The 27,288-nt window shown below is 44.7% G+C and overlaps 14 non-coding genes and 3 pseudogenes across 14 annotated transcripts; all 17 read right to left on the reverse strand.

Annotated features, from left to right (window-relative positions):
- Nucleotides 1–973: 973 nt before the first annotated feature.
- On the reverse strand, nt 974–1,164 carry LOC141219057 (U2 spliceosomal RNA). The gene has a single exon (XR_012287686.1). It is a non-coding gene; the product is annotated as a U2 spliceosomal RNA (small nuclear RNA).
- Nucleotides 1,165–2,279: 1,115 nt separating this feature from the next.
- LOC141219058 (U2 spliceosomal RNA) lies at nt 2,280–2,470 on the reverse strand. Its single transcript, XR_012287687.1, has one exon. It is a non-coding gene; the product is annotated as a U2 spliceosomal RNA (small nuclear RNA).
- Nucleotides 2,471–3,585: 1,115 nt separating this feature from the next.
- Nucleotides 3,586–3,761, reverse strand: LOC141219185 (U2 spliceosomal RNA; annotated as a pseudogene).
- A 6,231-nt stretch (nt 3,762–9,992) lies between these two features.
- LOC141219059 (U2 spliceosomal RNA) lies at nt 9,993–10,183 on the reverse strand. Its single transcript, XR_012287689.1, has one exon. It is a non-coding gene; the product is annotated as a U2 spliceosomal RNA (small nuclear RNA).
- A 1,115-nt stretch (nt 10,184–11,298) lies between these two features.
- LOC141219060 (U2 spliceosomal RNA) lies at nt 11,299–11,489 on the reverse strand. Its single transcript, XR_012287690.1, has one exon. It is a non-coding gene; the product is annotated as a U2 spliceosomal RNA (small nuclear RNA).
- Nucleotides 11,490–12,604: 1,115 nt separating this feature from the next.
- On the reverse strand, nt 12,605–12,795 carry LOC141219061 (U2 spliceosomal RNA). Its single transcript, XR_012287691.1, has one exon. It is a non-coding gene; the product is annotated as a U2 spliceosomal RNA (small nuclear RNA).
- A 1,115-nt stretch (nt 12,796–13,910) lies between these two features.
- Nucleotides 13,911–14,101, reverse strand: LOC141219135 (U2 spliceosomal RNA). The gene has a single exon (XR_012287765.1). It is a non-coding gene; the product is annotated as a U2 spliceosomal RNA (small nuclear RNA).
- Nucleotides 14,102–15,216: 1,115 nt separating this feature from the next.
- Nucleotides 15,217–15,407, reverse strand: LOC141219062 (U2 spliceosomal RNA). Its single transcript, XR_012287692.1, has one exon. It is a non-coding gene; the product is annotated as a U2 spliceosomal RNA (small nuclear RNA).
- Nucleotides 15,408–16,522: 1,115 nt separating this feature from the next.
- LOC141219063 (U2 spliceosomal RNA) lies at nt 16,523–16,713 on the reverse strand. Its single transcript, XR_012287693.1, has one exon. It is a non-coding gene; the product is annotated as a U2 spliceosomal RNA (small nuclear RNA).
- Nucleotides 16,714–17,828: 1,115 nt separating this feature from the next.
- Nucleotides 17,829–18,019, reverse strand: LOC141219065 (U2 spliceosomal RNA). The gene has a single exon (XR_012287696.1). It is a non-coding gene; the product is annotated as a U2 spliceosomal RNA (small nuclear RNA).
- A 1,115-nt stretch (nt 18,020–19,134) lies between these two features.
- Nucleotides 19,135–19,325, reverse strand: LOC141219066 (U2 spliceosomal RNA). Its single transcript, XR_012287697.1, has one exon. It is a non-coding gene; the product is annotated as a U2 spliceosomal RNA (small nuclear RNA).
- A 1,115-nt stretch (nt 19,326–20,440) lies between these two features.
- Nucleotides 20,441–20,631, reverse strand: LOC141219067 (U2 spliceosomal RNA). The gene has a single exon (XR_012287698.1). It is a non-coding gene; the product is annotated as a U2 spliceosomal RNA (small nuclear RNA).
- A 1,115-nt stretch (nt 20,632–21,746) lies between these two features.
- LOC141219068 (U2 spliceosomal RNA) lies at nt 21,747–21,937 on the reverse strand. The gene has a single exon (XR_012287699.1). It is a non-coding gene; the product is annotated as a U2 spliceosomal RNA (small nuclear RNA).
- Nucleotides 21,938–23,053: 1,116 nt separating this feature from the next.
- Nucleotides 23,054–23,261, reverse strand: LOC141219213 (U2 spliceosomal RNA; annotated as a pseudogene).
- A 780-nt stretch (nt 23,262–24,041) lies between these two features.
- Nucleotides 24,042–24,133, reverse strand: LOC141219228 (U2 spliceosomal RNA; annotated as a pseudogene).
- A 1,115-nt stretch (nt 24,134–25,248) lies between these two features.
- LOC141219163 (U2 spliceosomal RNA) lies at nt 25,249–25,439 on the reverse strand. Its single transcript, XR_012287792.1, has one exon. It is a non-coding gene; the product is annotated as a U2 spliceosomal RNA (small nuclear RNA).
- Nucleotides 25,440–26,554: 1,115 nt separating this feature from the next.
- On the reverse strand, nt 26,555–26,745 carry LOC141219069 (U2 spliceosomal RNA). The gene has a single exon (XR_012287701.1). It is a non-coding gene; the product is annotated as a U2 spliceosomal RNA (small nuclear RNA).
- Between the last annotated feature and the right edge of the window lie 543 nt (nt 26,746–27,288).

Here is a 27,288-nt window from a genome sequence, read left to right on the forward strand (position 1 = left end):
GCTGCAATCCACGCGTTTTAGATCTGCATAACTCCACCTCTTTAAACACAGCACCTTCACCCCCTGCTGTTCCCACCCGCCTCAACACCGTTGGAAGGGAGGAGAACCAATTAAGGCGGGGGGTGGGGTGGAACGAGCAGCTGTCTACCCTTAGCAGGAGGGCTCCTGATTACATACCTCTCCTGCTGCTGCTGCTGCTGGCTGTCCAGCAGCAGACTGAAGGTGGCTGCTGCTGTGCACAGGTATATAAAGGCTCAGAGCCTATTATGACACGCGCAGCCAGCGTTCCATTGCCACATTCCATCTACTGCAGGCAGGATACCTGGCTGGCTGAATGTCGCTGAGAAGCTCACAGAGACCGCCATAAGCAACAGTTTAACAGAATGCCACAGACTAATCAACCAAACTTTTTGGGTTGGGTTCTCTTTTATAGTCTGCAGGCATTAAATGAAAGAAGTCAGTGTTCCAGCAGAAGGAGACAACGTTTCAGAAAAGGCATTGTAGCAAACCAAAAAAGAAATTTTAAGCGCAGCAGAGTAACCAGCGCACATACCAGTTAGCTCAGGTGAGTTTAAAAGGCTGCTGTTGATAACAAGGGCATTTGCTAAATAGATGGTGTGTGTGCAACAATATACTGAAAGGTCAATTATATTGTGCAGCTTATCTCACCACCTGTAGTTATTTAGGTGAAAGCTCCAAAATGCTTGCCTAATATGTCTGTTTATCCAAAAGGAAGTAAAAAGTGAGAGCTAGAAAGATAGCATTGCATCACATTACATGGCAATGCAATGCACAGTTGCTGAAGTTGAACCAAAATGAGCTTGTAATCTGGCTTCTGCAACTTTGAACATGAAAAATCCAATGAGGAGAAGAAAAGCAAAGCCAAAGAGTCCATCCCCAAATCCGACAAACAAGCAAAATGAACAAAAAACATTGAATTCAATTCTTTCTGATTTTAGAAACTGCATTAAAGAAGGGGTGCACCGGTCCTGGAGATACTGCAATACCAGGTCAATGCGTGGAGTGGACAGAGCAAGCTCTTTTTCCATCTCCCTGTTCTAAAAATCCATTTAATATATGGTCCCCAGATAGGGGACGTATCAGATATTAAACTGATAAGAACAGATACTACACTTGATCTTAGCCAAAAGGCCGAGAAGCGATAACCAGAATTGGTTTCAAACTACGGAGCCACCCAAGGATCCTGAAAAGTCCATTTGTGGAGATGAGCTCCTGGACTCCCGTTAAGAAGACATGTTGTCAACCTCTAGATCCCTTACATGCCTGCACTTTTCGGCTTGCTGCTGCTGCAATCCACGCGTTTTAGATCTGCATAACTCCACCTCTTTAAACACAGCACCTTCACCCCCTGCTGTTCCCACCCGCCTCAACACCGTTGGAAGGGAGGAGAACCAATTAAGGCGGGGGGTGGGGTGGAACGAGCAGCTGTCTACCCTTAGCAGGAGGGCTCCTGATTACATACCTCTCCTGCTGCTGCTGCTGCTGGCTGTCCAGCAGCAGACTGAAGGTGGCTGCTGCTGTGCACAGGTATATAAAGGCTCAGAGCCTATTATGACACGTGCAGCCAGCGTTCCATTGCCACATTCCATCTACTGCAGGCAGGATACCTGGCTGGCTGAATGTCGCTGAGAAGCTCACAGAGACCGCCATAAGCAACAGTTTAACAGAATGCCACAGACTAATCAACCAAACTTTTTGGTTTGGGTTCTCTTTTATAGTCTGCAGGCATTAAATGAAAGATGTCAGTGTTCCAGCAGAAGGAGACAACGTTTCAGAAAAGGCATTGTAGCAAACCAAAAAAGAAATTTTAAGTGCAGCAGAGTAACCAGCGCACATACCTGTTAGCTCAGGTGAGTTTAAAAGGCTGCTGTTCATAACAAGGGCATTTGCTAAATAGATGGTGTGTGTGCAACAATATACTGAAAGGTCAATTATATTGTGCAGCTTATCTCACCACCTGTAGTTATTTAGGTGAAAGCTCCAAAATGCTTGCCTAATATGTCTGTTTATCCAAAAGGAAGTAAAAAGGGAGAGCTAGAAAGATAGCATTGCATCACATTACATGGCAATGCAATGCACAGTTGCTGAAGTTGAACCAAAATGAGCTTGTAATCTGGCTTCTGCAACTTTGAACATGAAAAATCCAATGAGGAGAAGAAAAGCAAAGCCAAAGAGTCCATCCCCAAATCCGACAAACAAGCAAAATGAACAAAAAACATTGAATTCAATTCTTTCTGATTTTAGAAACTGCATTAAAGAAGGGGTGCACCGGTCCTGGAGATACTGCAATACCAGGTCAATGCGTGGAGTGGACAGAGCAAGCTCTTTTTCCATCTCCCTGTTCTAAAAATCCATTTAATATATGGTCCCCAGATAGGGGACGTATCAGATATTAAACTGATAAGAACAGATACTACACTTGATCTTAGCCAAAAGGCCGAGAAGCGATAACTAGAATTGGTTTCAAACTACGGAGCCACCCAAGGATCCTGAAAAGTCCATTTGTGGAGATGAGCTCCTGGACTCCCGTTAAGAAGACATGTTGTCAACCTCTAGATCCCTTACATGCCTGCACTTTTCGGCTTGCTGCTGCTGCAATCCACGCGTTTTAGATCTGCATAACTCCACCTCTTTAAACACAGCACCTTCACCCCCTGCTGTTCCCACCCGCCTCAACACCGTTGGAAGGGAGGAGAACCAATTAAGGCGGGGGGTGGGGTGGAACGAGCAGCTGTCTACCCTTAGCAGGAGGGCTCCTGATTACATACCTCTCCTGCTGCTGCTGCTGCTGGCTGTCCAGCAGCAGACTGAAGGTGGCTGCTGCTGTGCACAGGTATATAAAGGCTCAGAGCCTATTATGACACGCGCAGCCAGCGTTCCATTGCCACATTCCATCTACTGCAGGCAGGATACCTGGCTGGCTGAATGTTGCTGAGAAGCTCACAGAGACCGCCATAAGCAACAGTTTAACAGAATGCCACAGACTAATCAACCAAACTTTTTGGGTTGGGTTCTCTTTTATAGTCTGCAGGCATTAAATGAAAGAAGTCAGTGTTCCAGCAGAAGGAGACAACGTTTCAGAAAAGGCATTGTAGCAAACCAAAAAAGAAATTTTAAGCGCAGCAGAGTAACCAGCGCACATACCTGTTAGCTCAGGTGAGTTTAAAAGGCTGCTGTTGATAACAAGGGCATTTGCTAAATAGATGGTGTGTGTGCAACAATATACTGAAAGGTCAATTATATTGTGCAGCTTATCTCACCACCTGTAGTTATTTAGGTGAAAGCTCCAAAATGCTTGCCTAATATGTCTGTTTATCCAAAAGGAAGTAAAAAGGGAGAGCTAGAAAGATAGCATTGCATCACATTACATGGCAATGCAATGCACAGTTGCTGAAGTTGAACCAAAATGAGCTTGTAATCTGGCTTCTGCAACTTTGAACATGAAAAATCCAATGAGGAGAAGAAAAGCAAAGCCAAAGAGTCCATCCCCAAATCCGACAAACAAGCAAAATGAACAAAAAACATTGAATTCAATTCTTTCTGATTTTAGAAACTGCATTAAAGAAGGGGTGCACCGGTCCTGGAGATACTGCAATACCAGGTCAATGCGTGGAGTGGACAGAGCAAGCTCTTTTTCCATCTCCCTGTTCTAAAAATCCATTTAATATATGGTCCCCAGATAGGGGACGTATCAGATATTAAACTGATAAGAACAGATTTTGCGTTTATATTTAAAATATCGTAGTCTTTATCTTTTCTTCAGAGCTTTAAAATAACATCTTCCATAGGTGATAGTTCCATATACTCAGGGCTCTTTTCTTTCCAAGCTTCTTCATATCCATTAGGTAGTACATATAAATTTCACTTAATGCCAGTCTTATACAATCCTTGACTTCTATATAGTCTCTTTTAAACAACAATATGTTTCTGGTCTTCCATAGAGCACTTTTAACACAACTCAAAGTGCACCATAAAACTCTCTCTTTTTCTTTCGTCATGTTTGGTAAAATCCCATATAAAACCACTTCATGGCTTAAAAAATTAAGACCAGATAAAAATTTTAAAAGCTCACCACAGTCTTTCCACACTTGCTGTGCAAAATCACAATTCCAAATAAGGTGCATAGTAGTCTCATCATTATTGCACTGATGCCTCGGGCAGGTTTGTATAGTACTAAGTCTTCTTTTATACTGGAAATCACGAGTCGGTAAACATTCCTGCACAATCATCCAAGCTAAATCTTTATGTTGATTCATCAGGTAAGGTGCATTTGTTAAATTCCATATTTTAGTGACTCTGCTATATGAATAATGGCTTATGGGCGTCAAAGTTTCTTTCTTTTTTAATTGCTGCAGCAGCTTCCTTGCATTCTTCAATGTCTCCATCTCAAAAGAATCTAGGCCATATAATCTGATAACTTTCTCCAGGATGGCATATTGTTGTGGAGGTGATAACAACACTGGGCTTGTTAAAGAAATGGATATCCACTTTCGCCTCCTAAAAATGTGGCCAGCTGCATATCTTAAAAAATGTGCCCAAGGGCTTGAAGCAAACATATATTTAAAACAGAGGCTAAAAAACTTGGAGTATAAAAACAGTTTGACGTTGGGAACATCCTTACCACCAAGGTGGTGCATCTTGTACATTGTTTCTCTCTTCACCTTTTCGAACTTAGAGTTCCACACAAATTCAAACAGCATTCTCTGTAATCTTCTCGCTGTAAGGTCACTTGGGGGATAAACATAACTGAGATATAACATGACAGGAAGCAGAAGGGCCTTAATAATTAAAACTTTACCTTCGATTGTTAATTTTCTTAATTTCCAAAAGTCAATCTTCTTTTGTATTTTGTCCCTTACTCCATCCCAGCTCTTCATTCCATCATTCTGTCGATCAAAAATCACGCCCAGAATTTTAATCTTCTCTGACTGCATCGGGAGATCAGGGATGGACACATCCGCCCAATTGCCACGGACAAAACAATCACATTTCTCAATGTTTAACTTAAACCCTGAGGCTTCACAAAAAAAATTGGTCGTTCTTATAGCTCTCCTGAGAGCGGCAGGTGATGAACAAAAAATAGTAATATCATCCATGTAGCCCATTACCTTCACATCTCTTCCATGTCCTCCAGGGATAGGGACACCTTTAATCACTTTATCCTCTCGTAGCATAGATAAAAGAGGCTCTATTGCACATATAAATAGCACTGGGGACAAAGGGCAGCCTTGCTTCACACCTGAATGCAAAAACACTTCATTAGACAAAAATCCATTGATTAAAATTTTACTAAAAGAGTTCTTATATAAAAGTGCCACTTGCTTGATAAAAATTTCAGGGAAGCCCATTTTTTTTAAAACCAACCATAAAAAACAATGAGAGACACGATCAAAAGCCTTTTGAAAATCCAACGATAAAATTGCTAAGTCTTGCTTCCTGGATTGCTGGTACCATATGACATCGCGGATGGTATTGAGATGCTCCGCAACTCCTCTTCCTGGCACCCCACATACCTGGTCCTCATAAATAACTTTGGATAAAACTTTTTTAAAACGGTTCACTAAAATTTTGGACATCAACTTGTAATCAACATTCAACAGTGTGATTGGTCTCCAGTTTGCCAGATGGGATTTGGCTCCTTTTTTAAAAATCAGGGAGACCAGACCACTTCTCCAAGATATAGGCAGGATATCACACTTAAAAGCTTCTTTGATTACTAAAAACAAGTCGGGTTTTAAAAAATTCCAAAATTCACGATAAAATTCAACAGGCAAACCGTCAGAACCAGGGGTTTTCCCATAGGAAAAACTTTTGATAGCAGCATCTACTTCCGACAAGGTGACTTCAGTGCATAACAATTCTTGGTCTTCGCGGCTCAGACTATTTTTTAATGAATTAAGGGCATCTTCAGTAAAAGACTGGTCTATAGTTTTCTCATTAAAAAGCTGCTGATAAAACTGGTGAGCTTGGTTGAGCATACCTTCAGTTGTAGTTTCACCCTCTAATTCTGTTATCATTTCCTTAGCAGCAACTACTTTTTTAAAAAAAAATCTTGAGCACTTTTCATTTTTCTCCATCACTTCAATTTTTGAGTTATAAATTATTTCCTTACCCTTCGACTCTATACTCTTTTTAATTTCTTTTTTTGTTGCTTCAATTAAATCGTCCATTTCAAGTCCCACATCTCTTAGTTGATAACAGGTCTGCAATTTAGTAATAAGCCTTTTATGCCAAGCGGACTTTTCTCTTGCATTGGCTATGCTGACCTTGATAAAAAAACTTTTTATCTTCATCTTGCTGTATTCCCACCATTCTAGCAGAGTTAAAAATTTTTGTTGTTTTGTTCTTAAATAATTAAAAAACGCTTTAAAATCTGTTCTTACCTTAGGATCTTGTAACAATGTTGTATTTAGCCTCCAAACTCCTCTTGCCTTGACAAGCCCAGGTAATTCTAACTCTGATAGCAACATCTTATGATCTGAAAAAATGTTTGGGATTAAGACAACAGATTTGACATTCACATATTGGGACATGAAAATAAAATCAATACGAGATTTAGAAGAAGAGTTCTCCCAAGTATAACCGGGATCATTACTACGGATCTCTTTCCAGGAGTCTCTAAGAAAAAAATCAGTTAACAAATCCTTTAGTTGTTTCTCTGTTTTGTCTTTTTTAGGAACGGTGGAACTCCCGCTTCTCCCTTCACCAGGCAAGACACAATTGAAATCCCCACAGAACATCAGAGGCGATGAACCAGGTAGGTAATATTGCACATCTTCAAACAACTGATGTCTCTCTTCCTTCACCGGAGAAGCATAAATGTTCAAAAGTCTAAAGTCCACACCTTTAAAACTAATATTTAAGAAAAGAGCACGTCCAGAAGAAATGTCCACAAAAGAGTTGATTTTAAAGTCATGCGACCTAAACAGCACTCCAATGCCAGAGGAACGATTTTCATTATCTCCGGACCAGATAGAGGGCCCATGAGGCCAATCTTTTCTTAAATCTGCATAATTCATATCAAAGTCAATGTTACATTCTTGCAAACAAAAGACATCACAGTCCACTGTTGACAGGTAGGAAAACAAAGCAGCCCTTCTTGTAGAGCCCCTTATACTCCTCACATTGAGCGAGGCTACTTTAATTGATGAGGTCATGATAGGTTAGTTCAGGTCACACTACTGTCAGAATCAGACATAAAGCCCACCGATGTTAACGGGCTCTGCACTTCTGAGTCCGAAAAAGAAATGTTTATAGGGTCTGAAGGCCTTGGCTCCTCAGGAGGGGCAGCGGGAGCCATTGGCTTGTATTGCAGAAGACTTGGTTTTAATGGACACTTCTTGGAAGTCTCCCTGGCCACATTCTCATCAGACCTATCATCTGTTTTCCTTTTCCTACGAGTTTCCAGCTCCATTGCTTCTTCCTCCGAGCTAAATGTCCCGATTTCAGCAGAGGGACTCCCCTCCACCACCATATCACCCGGATCAGAATCAGCAGCCCAGTCCTTAGATGAAGCTTCCCTCCTCTCAGGACGGACAGGTTTCTCAGCTGGAGGTTTCTGCATAGACGTGGGCTTATGCGCAGCAGGAATAGGAGAACTGGCAGGTTTTCCCTGTGCAGCAGGCACTGAAGTGCTTGTGGACCCGCCTACAGGGGGTTGTGTTCGCACAGTAGATACAGGAGCACCGGTGGGACCCCCCTTAGCAGCAGGAGCAGGAGGGTTGGTTGGCTTCCTCTGTGCAGCAGGTGCAGACGTACCACCTGATGTACTAGCAGGCTTGGTCTGTGGAGCAGGTACTGGAGAGCTAGAAGACTGCCCCCGCGCTGTAGACGCACCCGCAGGAGCAGGAACAGCAGAGGGTTGCCTCTGCCCCCCGGGAGCAGATGGAGGCACACGGGCAGGTTGCTTTGCCAGCGTTTCAGCATAGGTTTCCGCCTTTTTCTTCAAAGGACACTCCCGGAAGGAGTGACCTGGGACCCGGCAGATGTTGCACACCATCTCATTGGTACAGTCCATTGTGGCATGTCCATGCTTGTAGCACTTCTTACAGATTGCCACCTCCTCCTTGCAGTTCTCATAAGTGTGACCGAAACACATGCATTTCCGGCAGAAGAGGGGCATGTCCGGGTAGAAGAGGCGCCCCCGCTCCCTACCGATCAGGAAACTTGACGGAGGATGACGCTGACCACCAATGCCATTTGGATCTTCACAAAATTTAACAAAAAATTTATGCTTTCCCGTCCAGAGGTTTTCCTCATTCATGACCTTGTGGGAATACCGCAGTTCTGGGAAATAGTTTTGAAGAAAGCAAATAATATTAACTAAGGGAACATGAGGGTTGCTCATCTGAACCACGAGCGGCTTCTCTCCACCGGAGTGAAGGATGACAAAAGTGAGTCCTTTAAGATCCTCATCTGAAAGGTGCAGGTGAATCTGGCGGAAGAGGTTCTGGCACGCATACTCCGACTCCAGAGTCAAAGTGAAGGAACCGGGGCGATCTTGAAGGGCCAGGATGTCTTCCCTCTTTACTCCTAGGATCTCCAGCAGCACTCTCCTCACGAAAAACTTCAAGGTCATCTTCTCCTTGGATGCATCGTCCACTTCGATTTTGAAAGAGTTCTTGATGCGAAGGTCACCAGCTCTGGCATAGCGCACTGCGGCCGCTACTGCTGATGCCATCTTCAAAAGGTAGATAGGGTCGATCGCCTTCTTGGTTTCTTTGCGTATCTGCCCCCTAAAGCAGCATGAGGCTTAAGACGGCTTTTACACCGCCGATGCCTCAAGGCCAAGGGCACGATTAGCTTAGAATCCTTCTGGCAAGATGTGGTATCTTAGCCAAAAGGCCGAGAAGCGATAACCAGAATTGGTTTCAAACTACGGAGCCACCCAAGGATCCTGAAAAGTCCATTTGTGGAGATGAGCTCCTGGACTCCCGTTAAGAAGACATGTTGTCAACCTCTAGATCCCTTACATGCCTGCACTTTTCGGCTTGCTGCTGCTGCAATCCACGCGTTTTAGATCTGCATAACTCCACCTCTTTAAACACAGCACCTTAACCCCCTGCTGTTCCCACCCGCCTCAACACCGTTGGAAGGGAGGAGAACCAATTAAGGCGGGGGGTGGGGTGGAACGAGCAGCTGTCTACCCTTAGCAGGAGGGCTCCTGATTACATACCTCTCCTGCTGCTGCTGCTGCTGGCTGTCCAGCAGCAGACTGAAGGTGGCTGCTGCTGTGCACAGGTATATAAAGGCTCAGAGCCTATTATGACACGCGCAGCCAGCGTTCCATTGCCACATTCCATCTACTGCAGGCAGGATACCTGGCTGGCTGAATGTCGCTGAGAAGCTCACAGAGACCGCCATAAGCAACAGTTTAACAGAATGCCACAGACTAATCAACCAAACTTTTTGGGTTGGGTTCTCTTTTATAGTCTGCAGGCATTAAATGAAAGAAGTCAGTGTTCCAGCAGAAGGAGACAACGTTTCAGAAAAGGCATTGTAGCAAACCAAAAAAGAAATTTTAAGCGCAGCAGAGTAACCAGCGCACATACCTGTTAGCTCAGGTGAGTTTAAAAGGCTGCTGTTGATAACAAGGGCATTTGCTAAATAGATGGTGTGTGTGCAACAATATACTGAAAGGTCAATTATATTGTGCAGCTTATCTCACCACCTGTAGTTATTTAGGTGAAAGCTCCAAAATGCTTGCCTAATATGTCTGTTTATCCAAAAGGAAGTAAAAAGGGAGAGCTAGAAAGATAGCATTGCATCACATTACATGGCAATGCAATGCACAGTTGCTGAAGTTGAACCAAAATGAGCTTGTAATCTGGCTTCTGCAACTTTGAACATGAAAAATCCAATGAGGAGAAGAAAAGCAAAGCCAAAGAGTCCATCCCCAAATCCGACAAACAAGCAAAATGAACAAAAAACATTGAATTCAATTCTTTCTGATTTTAGAAACTGCATTAAAGAAGGGGTGCACCGGTCCTGGAGATACTGCAATACCAGGTCAATGCGTGGAGTGGACAGAGCAAGCTCTTTTTCCATCTCCCTGTTCTAAAAATCCATTTAATATATGGTCCCCAGATAGGGGACGTATCAGATATTAAACTGATAAGAACAGATACTACACTTGATCTTAGCCAAAAGGCCGAGAAGCGATAACCAGAATTGGTTTCAAACTACGGAGCCACCCAAGGATCCTGAAAAGTCCATTTGTGGAGATGAGCTCCTGGACTCCCGTTAAGAAGACATGTTGTCAACCTCTAGATCCCTTACATGCCTGCACTTTTCGGCTTGCTGCTGCTGCAATCCACGCGTTTTAGATCTGCATAACTCCACCTCTTTAAACACAGCACCTTCACCCCCTGCTGTTCCCACCCGCCTCAACACCGTTGGAAGGGAGGAGAACCAATTAAGGCGGGGGGTGGGGTGGAACGAGCAGCTGTCTACCCTTAGCAGGAGGGCTCCTGATTACATACCTCTCCTGCTGCTGCTGCTGCTGGCTGTCCAGCAGCAGACTGAAGGTGGCTGCTGCTGTGCACAGGTATATAAAGGCTCAGAGCCTATTATGACACGCGCAGCCAGCGTTCCATTGCCACATTCCATCTACTGCAGGCAGGATACCTGGCTGGCTGAATGTCGCTGAGAAGCTCACAGAGACCGCCATAAGCAACAGTTTAACAGAATGCCACAGACTAATCAACCAAACTTTTTGGGTTGGGTTCTCTTTTATAGTCTGCAGGCATTAAATGAAAGAAGTCAGTGTTCCAGCAGAAGGAGACAACGTTTCAGAAAAGGCATTGTAGCAAACCAAAAAAGAAATTTTAAGCGCAGCAGAGTAACCAGCGCACATACCTGTTAGCTCAGGTGAGTTTAAAAGGCTGCTGTTGATAACAAGGGCATTTGCTAAATAGATGGTGTGTGTGCAACAATATACTGAAAGGTCAATTATATTGTGCAGCTTATCTCACCACCTGTAGTTATTTAGGTGAAAGCTCCAAAATGCTTGCCTAATATGTCTGTTTATCCAAAAGGAAGTAAAAAGGGAGAGCTAGAAAGATAGCATTGCATCACATTACATGGCAATGCAATGCACAGTTGCTGAAGTTGAACCAAAATGAGCTTGTAATCTGGCTTCTGCAACTTTGAACATGAAAAATCCAATGAAGAGAAGAAAAACAAAGCCAAAGAGTCCATCCCCAAATCCGACAAACAAGCAAAATGAACAAAAAACATTGAATTCAATTCTTTCTGATTTTAGAAACTGCATTAAAGAAGGGGTGCACCGGTCCTGGAGATACTGCAATACCAGGTCAATGCGTGGAGTGGACAGAGCAAGCTCTTTTTCCATCTCCCTGTTCTAAAAATCCATTTAATATATGGTCCCCAGATAGGGGACGTATCAGATATTAAACTGATAAGAACAGATACTACACTTGATCTTAGCCAAAAGGCCGAGAAGCGATAACCAGAATTGGTTTCAAACTACGGAGCCACCCAAGGATCCTGAAAAGTCCATTTGTGGAGATGAGCTCCTGGACTCCCGTTAAGAAGACATGTTGTCAACCTCTAGATCCCTTACATGCCTGCACTTTTCGGCTTGCTGCTGCTGCAATCCACGCGTTTTAGATCTGCATAACTCCACCTCTTTAAACACAGCACCTTCACCCCCTGCTGTTCCCACCCGCCTCAACACCGTTGGAAGGGAGGAGAACCAATTAAGGCGGGGGGTGGGGTGGAACGAGCAGCTGTCTACCCTTAGCAGGAGGGCTCCTGATTACATACCTCTCCTGCTGCTGCTGCTGCTGGCTGTCCAGCAGCAGACTGAAGGTGGCTGCTGCTGTGCACAGGTATATAAAGGCTCAGAGCCTATTATGACACGCGCAGCCAGCGTTCCATTGCCACATTCCATCTACTGCAGGCAGGATACCTGGCTGGCTGAATGTCGCTGAGAAGCTCACAGAGACCGCCATAAGCAACAGTTTAACAGAATGCCACAGACTAATCAACCAAACTTTTTGGGTTGGGTTCTCTTTTATAGTCTGCAGGCATTAAATGAAAGAAGTCAGTGTTCCAGCAGAAGGAGACAACGTTTCAGAAAAGGCATTGTAGCAAACCAAAAAAGAAATTTTAAGCGCAGCAGAGTAACCAGCGCACATACCTGTTAGCTCAGGTGAGTTTAAAAGGCTGCTGTTGATAACAAGGGCATTTGCTAAATAGATGGTGTGTGTGCAACAATATACTGAAAGGTCAATTATATTGTGCAGCTTATCTCACCACCTGTAGTTATTTAGGTGAAAGCTCCAAAATGCTTGCCTAATATGTCTGTTTATCCAAAAGGAAGTAAAAAGGGAGAGCTAGAAAGATAGCATTGCATCACATTACATGGCAATGCAATGCACAGTTGCTGAAGTTGAACCAAAATGAGCTTGTAATCTGGCTTCTGCAACTTTGAACATGAAAAATCCAATGAGGAGAAGAAAAGCAAAGCCAAAGAGTCCATCCCCAAATCCGACAAACAAGCAAAATGAACAAAAAACATTGAATTCAATTCTTTCTGATTTTAGAAACTGCATTAAAGAAGGGGTGCACCGGTCCTGGAGATACTGCAATACCAGGTCAATGCGTGGAGTGGACAGAGCAAGCTCTTTTTCCATCTCCCTGTTCTAAAAATCCATTTAATATATGGTCCCCAGATAGGGGACGTATCAGATATTAAACTGATAAGAACAGATACTACACTTGATCTTAGCCAAAAGGCCGAGAAGCGATAACCAGAATTGGTTTCAAACTACGGAGCCACCCAAGGATCCTGAAAAGTCCATTTGTGGAGATGAGCTCCTGGACTCCCGTTAAGAAGACATGTTGTCAACCTCTAGATCCCTTACATGCCTGCACTTTTCGGCTTGCTGCTGCTGCAATCCACGCGTTTTAGATCTGCATAACTCCACCTCTTTAAACACAGCACCTTCACCCCCTGCTGTTCCCACCCGCCTCAACACTGTTGGAAGGGAGGAGAACCAATTAAGGCGGGGGGTGGGGTGGAACGAGCAGCTGTCTACCCTTAGCAGGAGGGCTCCTGATTACATACCTCTCCTGCTGCTGCTGCTGCTGGCTGTCCAGCAGCAGACTGAAGGTGGCTGCTGCTGTGCACAGGTATATAAAGGCTCAGAGCCTATTATGACACGCGCAGCCAGCGTTCCATTGCCACATTCCATCTACTGCAGGCAGGATACCTGGCTGGCTGAATGTCGCTGAGAAGCTCACAGAGACCGCCATAAGCAACAGTTTAACAGAATGCCACAGACTAATCAACCAAACTTTTTGGGTTGGGTTCTCTTTTATAGTCTGCAGGCATTAAATGAAAGAAGTCAGTGTTCCAGCAGAAGGAGACAACGTTTCAGAAAAGGCATTGTAGCAAACCAAAAAAGAAATTTTAAGCGCAGCAGAGTAACCAGCGCACATACCTGTTAGCTCAGGTGAGTTTAAAAGGCTGCTGTTGATAACAAGGGCATTTGCTAAATAGATGGTGTGTGTGCAACAATATACTGAAAGGTCAATTATATTGTGCAGCTTATCTCACCACCTGTAGTTATTTAGGTGAAAGCTCCAAAATGCTTGCCTAATATGTCTGTTTATCCAAAAGGAAGTAAAAAGGGAGAGCTAGAAAGATAGCATTGCATCACATTACATGGCAATGCAATGCACAGTTGCTGAAGTTGAACCAAAATGAGCTTGTAATCTGGCTTCTGCAACTTTGAACATGAAAAATCCAATGAGGAGAAGAAAAGCAAAGCCAAAGAGTCCATCCCCAAATCCGACAAACAAGCAAAATGAACAAAAAACATTGAATTCAATTCTTTCTGATTTTAGAAACTGCATTAAAGAAGGGGTGCACCGGTCCTGGAGATATTGCAATACCAGGTCAATGCGTGGAGTGGACAGAGCAAGCTCTTTTTCCATCTCCCTGTTCTAAAAATCCATTTAATATATGGTCCCCAGATAGGGGACGTATCAGATATTAAACTGATAAGAACAGATACTACACTTGATCTTAGCCAAAAGGCCGAGAAGCGATAACCAGAATTGGTTTCAAACTACGGAGCCACCCAAGGATCCTGAAAAGTCCATTTGTGGAGATGAGCTCCTGGACTCCCGTTAAGAAGACATGTTGTCAACCTCTAGATCCCTTACATGCCTGCACTTTTCGGCTTGCTGCTGCTGCAATCCACGCGTTTTAGATCTGCATAACTCCACCTCTTTAAACACAGCACCTTCACCCCCTGCTGTTCCCACCCGCCTCAACACCGTTGGAAGGGAGGAGAACCAATTAAGGCGGGGGGTGGGGTGGAACGAGCAGCTGTCTACCCTTAGCAGGAGGGCTCCTGATTACATACCTCTCCTGCTGCTGCTGCTGCTGGCTGTCCAGCAGCAGACTGAAGGTGGCTGCTGCTGTGCACAGGTATATAAAGGCTCAGAGCCTATTATGACACGCGCAGCCAGCGTTCCATTGCCTATTTCCATCTACTGCAGGCAGGATACCTGGCTGGCTGAATGTCGCTGAGAAGCTCACAGAGACCGCCATAAGCAACAGTTTAACAGAATGCCACAGACTAATCAACCAAACTTTTTGGGTTGGGTTCTCTTTTATAGTCTGCAGGCATTAAATGAAAGAAGTCAGTGTTCCAGCAGAAGGAGACAACGTTTCAGAAAAGGCATTGTAGCAAACCAAAAAAGAAATTTTAAGCGCAGCAGAGTAACCAGCGCACATACCTGTTAGCTCAGGTGAGTTTAAAAGGCTGCTGTTGATAACAAGGGCATTTGCTAAATAGATGGTGTGTGTGCAACAATATACTGAAAGGTCAATTATATTGTGCAGCTTATCTCACCACCTGTAGTTATTTAGGTGAAAGCTCCAAAATGCTTGCCTAATATGTCTGTTTATCCAAAAGGAAGTAAAAAGGGAGAGCTAGAAAGATAGCATTGCATCACATTACATGGCAATGCAATGCACAGTTGCTGAAGTTGAACCAAAATGAGCTTGTAATCTGGCTTCTGCAACTTTGAACATGAAAAATCCAATGAGGAGAAGAAAAGCAAAGCCAAAGAGTCCATCCCCAAATCCGACAAACAAGCAAAATGAACAAAAAACATTGAATTCAATTCTTTCTGATTTTAGAAACTGCATTAAAGAAGGGGTGCACCGGTCCTGGAGATACTGCAATACCAGGTCAATGCGTGGAGTGGACAGAGCAAGCTCTTTTTCCATCTCCCTGTTCTAAAAATCCATTTAATATATGGTCCCCAGATAGGGGACGTATCAGATATTAAACTGATAAGAACAGATACTACACTTGATCTTAGCCAAAAGGCCGAGAAGCGATAACCAGAATTGGTTTCAAACTACGGAGCCACCCAAGGATCCTGAAAAGTCCATTTGTGGAGATGAGCTCCTGGACTCCCGTTAAGAAGACATGTTGTCAACCTCTAGATCCCTTACATGCCTGCACTTTTCGGCTTGCTGCTGCTGCAATCCACGTGTTTTAGATCTGCATAACTCCACCTCTTTAAACACAGCACCTTCACCCCCTGCTGTTCCCACCCGCCTCAACACCGTTGGAAGGGAGGAGAACCAATTAAGGCGGGGGGTGGGGTGGAACGAGCAGCTGTCTACCCTTAGCAGGAGGGCTCCTGATTACATACCTCTCCTGCTGCTGCTGCTGCTGGCTGTCCAGCAGCAGACTGAAGGTGGCTGCTGCTGTGCACAGGTATATAAAGGCTTAGAGCCTATTATGACACGCGCAGCCAGCGTTCCATTGCCACATTCCATCTACTGCAGGCAGGATACCTGGCTGGCTGAATGTCGCTGAGAAGCTCACAGAGACCGCCATAAGCAACAGTTTAACAGAATGCCACAGACTAATCAACCAAACTTTTTGGGTTGGGTTCTCTTTTATAGTCTGCAGGCATTAAATGAAAGAAGTCAGTGTTCCAGCAGAAGGAGACAACGTTTCAGAAAAGGCATTGTAGCAAACCAAAAAAGAAATTTTAAGCGCAGCAGAGTAACCAGCGCACATACCTGTTAGCTCAGGTGAGTTTAAAAGGCTGCTGTTGATAACAAGGGCATTTGCTAAATAGATGGTGTGTGTGCAACAATATACTGAAAGGTCAATTATATTGTGCAGCTTATCTCACCACCTGTAGTTATTTAGGTGAAAGCTCCAAAATGCTTGCCTAATATGTCTGTTTATCCAAAAGGAAGTAAAAAGGGAGAGCTAGAAAGATAGCATTGCATCACATTACATGGCAATGCAATGCACAGTTGCTGAAGTTGAACCAAAATGAGCTTGTAATCTGGCTTCTGCAACTTTGAACATGAAAAATCCAATGAGGAGAAGAAAAGCAAAGCCAAAGAGTCCATCCCCAAATCCGACAAACAAGCAAAATGAACAAAAAACATTGAATTCAATTCTTTCTGATTTTAGAAACTGCATTAAAGAAGGGGTGCACCGGTCCTGGAGATACTGCAATACCAGGTCAATGCGTGGAGTGGACAGAGCAAGCTCTTTTTCCATCTCCCTGTTCTAAAAATCCATTTAATATATGGTCCCCAGATAGGGGACGTATCAGATATTAAACTGATAAGAACAGATACTACACTTGATCTTAGCCAAAAGGCCGAGAAGCGATAACCAGAATTGGTTTCAAACTACGGAGCCACCCAAGGATCCTGAAAAGTCCATTTGTGGAGATGAGCTCCTGGACTCCCGTTAAGAAGACATGTTGTCAACCTCTAGATCCCTTACATGCCTGCACTTTTCGGCTTGCTGCTGCTGCAATCCACGCGTTTTAGATCTGCATAACTCCACCTCTTTAAACACAGCACCTTCACCCCCTGCTGTTCCCACCCGCCTCAACACTGTTGGAAGGGAGGAGAACCAATTAAGGCGGGGGGTGGGGTGGAACGAGCAGCTGTCTACCCTTAGCAGGAGGGCTCCTGATTACATACCTCTCCTGCTGCTGCTGCTGCTGGCTGTCCAGCAGCAGACTGAAGGTGGCTGCTGCTGTGCACAGGTATATAAAGGCTCAGAGCCTATTATGACACGCGCAGCCAGCGTTCCATTGCCACATTCCATCTACTGCAGGCAGGATACCTGGCTGGCTGAATGTCGCTGAGAAGCTCACAGAGACCGCCATAAGCAACAGTTTAACAGAATGCCACAGACTAATCAACCAAACTTTTTGGGTTGGGTTCTCTTTTATAGTCTGCAGGCATTAAATGAAAGAAGTCAGTGTTCCAGCAGAAGGAGACAACGTTTCAGAAAAGGCATTGTAGCAAACCAAAAAAGAAATTTTAAGCGCAGCAGAGTAACCAGCGCACATACCTGTTAGCTCAGGTGAGTTTAAAAGGCTGCTGTTGATAACAAGGGCATTTGCTAAATAGATGGTGTGTGTGCAACAATATACTGAAAGGTCAATTATATTGTGCAGCTTATCTCACCACCTGTAGTTATTTAGGTGAAAGCTCCAAAATGCTTGCCTAATATGTCTGTTTATCCAAAAGGAAGTAAAAAGGGAGAGCTAGAAAGATAGCATTGCATCACATTACATGGCAATGCAATGCACAGTTGCTGAAGTTGAACCAAAATGAGCTTGTAATCTGGCTTCTGCAACTTTGAACATGAAAAATCCAATGAGGAGAAGAAAAGCAAAGCCAAAGAGTCCATCCCCAAATCCGACAAACAAGCAAAATGAACAAAAAACATTGAATTCAATTCTTTCTGATTTTAGAAACTGCATTAAAGAAGGGGTGCACCGGTCCTGGAGATACTGCAATACCAGGTCAATGCGTGGAGTGGACAGAGCAAGCTCTTTTTCCATCTCCCTGTTCTAAAAATCCATTTAATATATGGTCCCCAGATAGGGGACGTATCAGATATTAAACTGATAAGAACAGATACTACACTTGATCTTAGCCAAAAGGCCGAGAAGCGATAACCAGAATTGGTTTCAAACTACGGAGCCACCCAAGGATCCTGAAAAGTCCATTTGTGGAGATGAGCTCCTGGACTCCCGTTAAGAAGACATGTTGTCAACCTCTAGATCCCTTACATGCCTGCACTTTTCGGCTTGCTGCTGCTGCAATCCACGCGTTTTAGATCTGCATAACTCCACCTCTTTAAACACAGCACCTTCACCCCCTGCTGTTCCCACCCGCCTCAACACCGTTGGAAGGGAGGAGAACCAATTAAGGCGGGGGGTGGGGTGGAACGAGCAGCTGTCTACCCTTAGCAGGAGGGCTCCTGATTACATACCTCTCCTGCTGCTGCTGCTGCTGGCTGTCCAGCAGCAGACTGAAGGTGGCTGCTGCTGTGCACAGGTATATAAAGGCTCAGAGCCTATTATGACACGCGCAGCCAGCGTTCCATTGCCTATTTCCATCTACTGCAGGCAGGATACCTGGCTGGCTGAATGTCGCTGAGAAGCTCACAGAGACCGCCATAAGCAACAGTTTAACAGAATGCCACAGACTAATCAACCAAACTTTTTGGGTTGGGTTCTCTTTTATAGTCTGCAGGCATTAAATGAAAGAAGTCAGTGTTCCAGCAGAAGGAGACAACGTTTCAGAAAAGGCATTGTAGCAAACCAAAAAAGAAATTTTAAGCGCAGCAGAGTAACCAGCGCACATACCTGTTAGCTCAGGTGAGTTTAAAAGGCTGCTGTTGATAACAAGGGCATTTGCTAAATAGATGGTGTGTGTGCAACAATATACTGAAAGGTCAATTATATTGTGCAGCTTATCTCACCACCTGTAGTTATTTAGGTGAAAGCTCCAAAATGCTTGCCTAATATGTCTGTTTATCCAAAAGGAAGTAAAAAGGGAGAGCTAGAAAGATAGCATTGCATCACATTACATGGCAATGCAATGCACAGTTGCTGAAGTTGAACCAAAATGAGCTTGTAATCTGGCTTCTGCAACTTTGAACATGAAAAATCCAATGAGGAGAAGAAAAGCAAAGCCAAAGAGTCCATCCCCAAATCCGACAAACAAGCAAAATGAACAAAAAACATTGAATTCAATTCTTTCTGATTTTAGAAACTGCATTAAAGAAGGGGTGCACCGGTCCTGGAGATACTGCAATACCAGGTCAATGCGTGGAGTGGACAGAGCAAGCTCTTTTTCCATCTCCCTGTTCTAAAAATCCATTTAATATATGGTCCCCAGATAGGGGACGTATCAGATATTAAACTGATAAGAACAGATACTACACTTGATCTTAGCCAAAAGGCCGAGAAGCGATAACCAGAATTGGTTTCAAACTACGGAGCCACCCAAGGATCCTGAAAAGTCCATTTGTGGAGATGAGCTCCTGGACTCCCGTTAAGAAGACATGTTGTCAACCTCTAGATCCCTTACATGCCTGCACTTTTCGGCTTGCTGCTGCTGCAATCCACGCGTTTTAGATCTGCATAACTCCACCTCTTTAAACACAGCACCTTCACCCCCTGCTGTTCCCACCCGCCTCAACACCGTTGGAAGGGAGGAGAACCAATTAAGGCGGGGGGTGGGGTGGAACGAGCAGCTGTCTACCCTTAGCAGGAGGGCTCCTGATTACATACCTCTCCTGCTGCTGCTGCTGCTGGCTGTCCAGCAGCAGACTGAAGGTGGCTGCTGCTGTGCACAGGTATATAAAGGCTCAGAGCCTATTATGACACGCGCAGCCAGCGTTCCATTGCCACATTCCATCTACTGCAGGCAGGATACCTGGCTGGCTGAATGTCGCTGAGAAGCTCACAGAGACCGCCATAAGCAACAGTTTAACAGAATGCCACAGACTAATCAACCAAACTTTTTGGGTTGGGTTCTCTTTTATAGTCTGCAGGCATTAAATGAAAGAAGTCAGTGTTCCAGCAGAAGGAGACAACGTTTCAGAAAAGGCATTGTAGCAAACCAAAAAAGAAATTTTAAGCGCAGCAGAGTAACCAGCGCACATACCTGTTAGCTCAGGTGAGTTTAAAAGGCTGCTGTTGATAACAAGGGCATTTGCTAAATAGATGGTGTGTGTGCAACAATATACTGAAAGGTCAATTATATTGTGCAGCTTATCTCACCACCTGTAGTTATTTAGGTGAAAGCTCCAAAATGCTTGCCTAATATGTCTGTTTATCCAAAAGGAAGTAAAAAGGGAGAGCTAGAAAGATAGCATTGCATCACATTACATGGCAATGCAATGCACAGTTGCTGAAGTTGAACCAAAATGAGCTTGTAATCTGGCTTCTGCAACTTTGAACATGAAAAATCCAATGAGGAGAAGAAAAGCAAAGCCAAAGAGTCCATCCCCAAATCCGACAAACAAGCAAAATGAACAAAAAACATTGAATTCAATTCTTTCTGATTTTAGAAACTGCATTAAAGAAGGGGTGCACCGGTCCTGGAGATACTGCAATACCAGGTCAATGCGTGGAGTGGACAGAGCAAGCTCTTTTTCCATCTCCCTGTTCTAAAAATCCATTTAATATATGGTCCCCAGATAGGGGACGTATCAGATATTAAACTGATAAGAACAGATACTACACTTGATCTTAGCCAAAAGGCCGAGAAGCGATAACCAGAATTGGTTTCAAACTACGGAGCCACCCATGGATCCTGAAAAGTCCATTTGTGGAGATGAGCTCCTGGACTCCCGTTAAGAAGACATGTTGTCAACCTCTAGATCCCTTACATGCCTGCACTTTTCGGCTTGCTGCTGCTGCAATCCACGCGTTTTAGATCTGCATAACTCCACCTCTTTAAACACAGCACCTTCACCCCCTGCTGTTCCCACCCGCCTCAACACCGTTGGAAGGGAGGAGAACCAATTAAGGCGGGGGGTGGGGTGGAACGAGCAGCTGTCTACCCTTAGCAGGAGGGCTCCTGATTACATACCTCTCCTGCTGCTGCTGCTGCTGGCTGTCCAGCAGCAGACTGAAGGTGGCTGCTGCTGTGCACAGGTATATAAAGGCTCAGAGCCTATTATGACACGCGCAGCCAGCGTTCCATTGCCACATTCCATCTACTGCAGGCAGGATACCTGGCTGGCTGAATGTCGCTGAGAAGCTCACAGAGACCGCCATAAGCAACAGTTTAACAGAATGCCACAGACTAATCAACCAAACTTTTTGGGTTGGGTTCTCTTTTATAGTCTGCAGGCATTAAATGAAAGAAGTCAGTGTTCCAGCAGAAGGATTCAACGTTTCAGAAAAGGCATTGTAGCAAACCAAAAAAGAAATTTTAAGCGCAGCAGAGTAACCAGCGCACATACCTGTTAGCTCAGGTGAGTTTAAAAGGCTGCTGTTGATAACAAGGGCATTTGCTAAATAGATGGTGTGTGTGCAACAATATACTGAAAGGTCAATTATATTGTGCAGCTTATCTCACCACCTGTAGTTATTTAGGTGAAAGCTCCAAAATGCTTGCCTAATATGTCTGTTTATCCAAAAGGAAGTAAAAAGGGAGAGCTAGAAAGATAGCATTGCATCACATTACATGGCAATGCAATGCACAGTTGCTGAAGTTGAACCAAAATGAGCTTGTAATCTGGCTTCTGCAACTTTGAACATGAAAAATCCAATGAGGAGAAGAAAAGCAAAGCCAAAGAGTCCATCCCCAAATCCGACAAACAAGCAAAATGAACAAAAAACATTGAATTCAATTCTTTCTGATTTTAGAAACTGCATTAAAGAAGGGGTGCACCGGTCCTGGAGATACTGCAATACCAGGTCAATGCGTGGAGTGGACAGAGCAAGCTCTTTTTCCATCTCCCTGTTCTAAAAATCCATTTAATATATGGTCCCCAGATAGGGGACGTATCAGATATTAAACTGATAAGAACAGATACTACACTTGATCTTAGCCAAAAGGCCGAGAAGCGATAACCAGAATTGGTTTCAAACTACGGAGCCACCCAAGGATCCTGAAAAGTCCATTTGTGGAGATGAGCTCCTGGACTCCCGTTAAGAAGACATGTTGTCAACCTCTAGATCCCTTACATGCCTGCACTTTTCGGCTTGCTGCTGCTGCAATCCACGCGTTTTAGATCTGCATAACTCCACCTCTTTAAACACAGCACCTTCACCCCCTGCTGTTCCCACCCGCCTCAACACCGTTGGAAGGGAGGAGAACCAATTAAGGCGGGGGGTGGGGTGGAACGAGCAGCTGTCTACCCTTAGCAGGAGGGCTCCTGATTACATACCTCTCCTGCTGCTGCTGCTGCTGGCTGTCCAGCAGCAGACTGAAGGTGGCTGCTGCTGTGCACAGGTATATAAAGGCTCAGAGCCTATTATGACACGCGCAGCCAGCGTTCCATTGCCACATTCCATCTACTCGCAGGCAGGATACCTGGCTGGCTGAATGTCGCTGAGAAGCTCACAGAGACCGCCATAAGCAACAGTTTAACAGAATGCCACAGACTAATCAACCAAACTTTTTGGGTTGGGTTCTCTTTTATAGTCTGCAGGCATTAAATGAAAGAAGTCAGTGTTCCAGCAGAAGGAGACAACGTTTCAGAAAAGGCATTGTAGCAAACCAAAAAAGAAATTTTAAGCGCAGCAGAGTAACCAGCGCACATACCTGTTAGCTCAGGTGAGTTTAAAAGGCTGCTGTTAATAACAAGGGCATTTGCTAAATAGATGGTGTGTGTGCAACAATATACTGAAAGGTCAATTATATTGTGCAGCTTATCTCACCACCTGTAGTTATTTAGGTGAAAGCTCCAAAATGCTTGCCTAATATGTCTGTTTATCCAAAAGGAAGTAAAAAGGGAGAGCTAGAAAGATAGCATTGCATCACATTACATGGCAATGCAATGCACAGTTGCTGAAGTTGAACCAAAATGAGCTTGTAATCTGGCTTCTGCAACTTTGAACATGAAAAATCCAATGAGGAGAAGAAAAGCAAAGCCAAAGAGTCCATCCCCAAATCCGACAAACAAGCAAAATGAACAAAAAACATTGAATTCAATTCTTTCTGATTTTAGAAACTGCATTAAAGAAGGGGTGCACCGGTCCTGGAGATACTGCAATACCAGGTGAATGCGTGGAGTGGACAGAGCAAGCTCTTTTTCCATCTCCCTGTTCTAAAAATCCATTTAATATATGGTCCCCAGATAGGGGACGTATCAGATATTAAACTGATAAGAACAGATTTTTTTTTTTTTTTTTTTTTTTTTTAAAGCCCGAATTCGTGTACAAAACCCGAGTGCGCTTAAAAAAGTGACAAGTGCCACAAAAAAAAGTGCACTAGGATGCTGGTCTTCTTGAAACCCTCTCCAAAAGGAGAAGGGTCCCCCAAACCATTCCCCGTCCCTCCGAGCCAGAAGGCCACAGCCAGGCACAGGGACAAATAGCCACCTCCAGCCGGAGCCAGAGGCGACCCAATCTTACCCTCAATACCTGCCCGAGTTCTCACCCGAGCAAGGCACTGGGAGCCAAAGACTGTGCTCCCCTCCCGGAAGAGGGGAGCCAACAACGCTCTCCTCCCGAAAGAGGAGAGCCAGGGGGGTTCAGGGGGGAGCGGAACCTGATGGCCACACACTCCCCCCCTAGACCTGCCAAGAGAGGAACCCGTAAGGGAACCGCATCCCGACAAAATCCTAGTAAGGACGTGGACACACGTGAAAAAGTGGACACACAGTGACAAAAAAAAATTAAATAAATAGTGAAGGTTTCACAGTATAATACTGCCCGGACCTTCGACCGGGAATTGAAAAATTCCCCATCCTAAGGCCAGAAGGCCCGGAATAAGGGTGTGTGTGAAGAAAGAAATATTGAAGTGCTAGTGCAAATGTGCCATAAACTCAAGTGGGGTTCCCAATCCCAGTGAGTTAAGGCACCCCAGGGTCACCACTCCTGGGGCACTTCACACTTCGGGCTTTCGATCTTCCCCGGCCCAATGGCGTCGATCCTGGGGGGCCATGCTTTCCACCAGATGACTATATTAGCCACCTGGCGTACTAACAAGCACCTAAACCCCAGTGTGCATAATGTATCAATCTACTAGGGCGGCCAACATCCAAAACCGCCTTTTCGAAAGATACTACACTTGATCTTAGCCAAAAGGCCGAGAAGCGATAACCAGAATTGGTTTCAAACTACGGAGCCACCCAAGGATCCTGAAAAGTCCATTTGTGGAGATGAGCTCCTGGACTCCCGTTATGAAGACATGTTGTCAACCTCTAGATCCCTTACATGCCTGCACTTTTCGGCTTGCTGCTGCTGCAATCCACGCGTTTTAGATCTGCATAACTCCACCTCTTTAAACACAGCACCTTCACCCCCTGCTGTTCCCACCCGCCTCAACACCGTTGGAAGGGAGGAGAACCAATTAAGGCGGGGGGTGGGGTGGAACGAGCAGCTGTCTACCCTTAGCAGGAGGGCTCCTGATTACATACCTCTCCTGCTGCTGCTGCTGCTGGCTGTCCAGCAGCAGACTGAAGGTGGCTGCTGCTGTGCACAGGTATATAAAGGCTCAGAGCCTATTATGACACGCGCAGCCAGCGTTCCATTGCCACATTCCATCTACTGCAGGCAGGATACCTGGCTGGCTGAATGTCGCTGAGAAGCTCACAGAGACCGCCATAAGCAACAGTTTAACAGAATGCCACAGACTAATCAACCAAACTTTTTGGGTTGGGTTCTCTTTTATAGTCTGCAGGCATTAAATGAAAGAAGTCAGTGTTCCAGCAGAAGGAGACAACGTTTCAGAAAAGGCATTGTAGCAAACCAAAAAAGAAATTTTAAGCGCAGCAGAGTAACCAGCGCACATACCTGTTAGCTCAGGTGAGTTTAAAAGGCTGCTGTTGATAACAAGGGCATTTGCTAAATAGATGGTGTGTGTGCAACAATATACTGAAAGGTCAATTATATTGTGCAGCTTATCTCACCACCTGTAGTTATTTAGGTGAAAGCTCCAAAATGCTTGCCTAATATGTCTGTTTATCCAAAAGGAAGTAAAAAGGGAGAGCTAGAAAGATAGCATTGCATCACATTACATGGCAATGCAATGCACAGTTGCTGAAGTTGAACCAAAATGAGCTTGTAATCTGGCTTCTGCAACTTTGAACATGAAAAATCCAATGAGGAGAAGAAAAGCAAAGCCAAAGAGTCCATCCCCAAATCCGACAAACAAGCAAAATGAACAAAAAACATTGAATTCAATTCTTTCTGATTTTAGAAACTGCATTAAAGAAGGGGTGCACCGGTCCTGGAGATACTGCAATACCAGTTCAATGCGTGGAGTGGACAGAGCAAGCTCTTTTTCCATCTCCCTGTTCTAAAAATCCATTTAATATATGGTCCCCAGATAGGGGACGTATCAGATATTAAACTGATAAGAACAGATACTACACTTGATCTTAGCCAAAAGGCCGAGAAGCGATAACCAGAATTGGTTTCAAACTACGGAGCCACCCAAGGATCCTGAAAAGTCCATTTGTGGAGATGAGCTCCTGGACTCCCGTTAAGAAGACATGTTGTCAACCTCTAGATCCCTTACATGCCTGCACTTTTCGGCTTGCTGCTGCTGCAATCCACGCGTTTTAGATCTGCATAACTCCACCTCTTTAAACACAGCACCTTCACCCCCTGCTGTTCCCACCCGCCTCAACACCGTTGGAAGGGAGGAGAACCAATTAAGGCGGGGGGTGGGGTGGAACGAGCAGCTGTCTACCCTTAGCAGGAGGGCTCCTGATTACATACCTCTCCTGCTGCTGCTGCTGCTGGCTGTCCAGCAGCAGACTGAAGGTGGCTGCTGCTGTGCACAGGTATATAAAGGCTCAGAGCCTATTATGACACGCGCAGCCAGCGTTCCATTGCCACATTCCATCTACTGCAGGCAGGATACCTGGCTGGCTGAATGTCGCTGAGAAGCTCACAGAGACCGCCATAAGCAACAGTTTAACAGAATGCCACAGACTAATCAACCAAACTTTTTGGGTTGGGTTCTCTTTTATAGTCTGCAGGCATTAAATGAAAGAAGTCAGTGTTCCAGCAGAAGGAGACAACGTTTCAGAAAAGGCATTGTAGCAAACCAAAAAAGAAATTTTAAGCGCAGCAGAGTAACCAGCGCACATACCTGTTAGCTCAGGTGAGTTTAAAAGGCTGCTGTTGATAACAAGGGCATTTGCTAAATAGATGGTGTGTGTGCAACAATATACTGAAAGGTCAATTATATTGTGCAGCTTATCTCACCACCTGTAGTTATTTAGGTGAAAGCTCCAAAATGCTTGCCTAATATGTCTGTTTATCCAAAAGGAAGTAAAAAGGGAGAGCTAGAAAGATAGCATTGCATCACATTACATGGCAATGCAATTCACAGTTGCTGAAGTTGAACCAAAATGAGCTTGTAATCTGGCTTCTGCAACTTTGAACATGAAAAATCCAATGAGGAGAAGAAAAGCAAAGCCAAAGAGTCCATCCCCAAATCCGACAAACAAGCAAAATGAACAAAAAACATTGAATTCAATTCTTTCTGATTTTAGAAACTGCATTAAAGAAGGGGTGCACCGGTCCTGGAGATACTGCAATACCAGGTCAATGCGTGGAGTGGACAGAGCAAGCTCTTTTTCCATCTCCCTGTTCTAAAAATCCATTTAATATATGGTCCCCAGATAGGGGACGTATCAGATATTAAACTGATAAGAACAGATACTACACTTGATCTTAGCCAAAAGGCCGAGAAGCGATAACCAGAATTGGTTTCAAACTACGGAGCCACCCAAGGATCCTGAAAAGTCCATTTGTGGAGATGAGCTCCTGGACTCCCGTTAAGAAGACATGTTGTCAACCTCTAGATCCCTTACATGCCTGCACTTTTCGGCTTGCTGCTGCTGCAATCCACGCGTTTTAGATCTGCATAACTCCACCTCTTTAAACACAGCACCTTCACCCCCTGCTGTTCCCACCCGCCTCAACACCGTTGGAAGGGAGGAGAACCAATTAAGGCGGGGGGTGGGGTGGAACGAGCAGCTGTCTACCCTTAGCAGGAGGGCTCCTGATTACATACCTCTCCTGCTGCTGCTGCTGCTGGCTGTCCAGCAGCAGACTGAAGGTGGCTGCTGCTGTGCACAGGTATATAAAGGCTCAGAGCCTATTATGACACGCGCAGCCAGCGTTCCATTGCCACATTCCATCTACTGCAGGCAGGATACCTGGCTGGCTGAATGTCGCTGAGAAGCTCACAGAGACCGCCATAAGCAACAGTTTAACAGAATGCCACAGACTAATCAA

Source organism: Phyllobates terribilis, unplaced genomic scaffold (genome assembly GCF_046119375.1).
Source record: "Phyllobates terribilis strain yellow unplaced genomic scaffold, ASM4611937v1 Scaffold_255__1_contigs__length_2797608, whole genome shotgun sequence".
NCBI classification, from domain to species: Eukaryota; Metazoa; Chordata; class Amphibia; order Anura; family Dendrobatidae; genus Phyllobates; species Phyllobates terribilis.